Consider the following 1,724-nt stretch of genomic DNA (forward strand, 5'->3'; position numbering starts at 1 on the left):
AAACCTGTGAAGAAAATAGACACAGTACTGTTACAATTTTAATTGTAAATATTTTACATTCAGGTTATGTCTGAAGTTAAATTGGCTAATCCTAACAGATAAAAATAGCTCCATAGTACTGATAGAATTCCTTGCTCTGTGAGTACCTAAATATTTTCTTCTTTTCCCAAAGAAAGATTATTTTATTCTCTCTCTTTAAATCTTTACTTGATTCACATTCCACTGAAGTGACAAATAATTTTTTACAGTTTTTGTTTTTTCCTAAACCCTCCACCCCCTAAGAAAGACAGGAAAATCTCTGCAGTCCAAAACCATTAGAGAAAGATTGTGTTCTTGATGGACTACTTCCTTATTCAGTGCAAGCAAAGTCCAACAAAAAGTCCCTTTGTTATGAGGTCAAAGTCAAACTAGTTGTTGTCTATTATGTTGAAAGGTAGATATGATTCATTCATTGTGTCATGTTACCAGCAGGAGTCACCCTTCTAATCTGAACATCACTTCTAAATCATACATAGTCAAGGCAGGAAAAGGGAAGCTGTTGCCCTTCTCCCTACACTTCTACTGACAATTAATCCAGCTAACAACGCATCTTCCAAATATGAAAGTCTCCACAGTAGACTTGTAGTGCAATACCCTCCAGGACTCAGAAATCCTACCCCTTCACAGTTTTCAAATTCAAATGGTATCAAGAGTCTTTACTAGTTCTACAGACAGCATAAGAATTGTCTCAGGCTGTGAATCCCAGGCTGGTAATTTTCTGCACCCATGACACTGATTGGAAGGAGTTTCCCAGAGGGCAAGTTACATCCCTCATCTTATTAGTGCTGCTTATTAAGACCCACTTACTAAAATTCTTCTTCACAAAAAGCTGATTCCCTAAAATTCTGTATTTTTCCATCATTTGTAATGTAACACTCTGACAAGACTCCCACTTGATATACAGAGAATGGATACATTTAGTGTTGGTGTAACTTATTCTCCCTTCCCACTGCAGAGGAGATTACACTTTCTCCAGACCAAAGGAAAAGAGGTTTTCCACAAGGCAACCCATATGCAGCTCCTCAACCATCCAGCCTGCATGTTTCATCTGTCCTCTGCTTAGAAGTTTTACCCCAAAATGTTCTCAAGATGCAGCCAGGGCTTTGTGTTGAGTAACAGAATGCACTTTCCCTACAGTATATATTTAGCAACTGTTATCCTTACTTGGTCAAAACAGAGAGGATTTTTTTTGCATAACAGGATAAGATAGAGCTGAAATTTTGCTGACCTAGAATGGCACAGTGAATGAGAAGACCCAAAGGTTACTGTAAAGAGGTACTTTCACCTCGCAGACTGCTTAGATTTCTCCTTGCCTCATTTCCTGGGAGTATATTCTTTCACTGGAGCCAGGGCTCATCGCTGAGGGACCCAGGTGGGATCCTTAAGTGCACCTGAGAAACACCTCTGTTTTCCAGGATCTGATTGCATCTCATTCATTGCATTTTAACATCACGTCTACCACCCTTATTTTCTTGACAGAACAATCAAAATACTCCATGCTTTTTATTTACTTTTATTTTCTAGAAATATCCCAAATCTTTCTAGCCACCAAGTACCTAAGTCCTGAAAAGCTAGACTTCACACACAAACCAAATAAAATAAAAAGTGCAAATCTGAATGCAGTCTCAGACAGAAGCAATGAAAAAATGTTCATGAACGTTTAACTACAGGTTTATTATCATGGT

The sequence above is a fragment of the Fringilla coelebs genome (genome assembly GCF_963513975.1).
Source record: "Fringilla coelebs genome assembly, chromosome: 3".
Classification (NCBI taxonomy): Eukaryota; Metazoa; Chordata; class Aves; order Passeriformes; family Fringillidae; genus Fringilla; species Fringilla coelebs.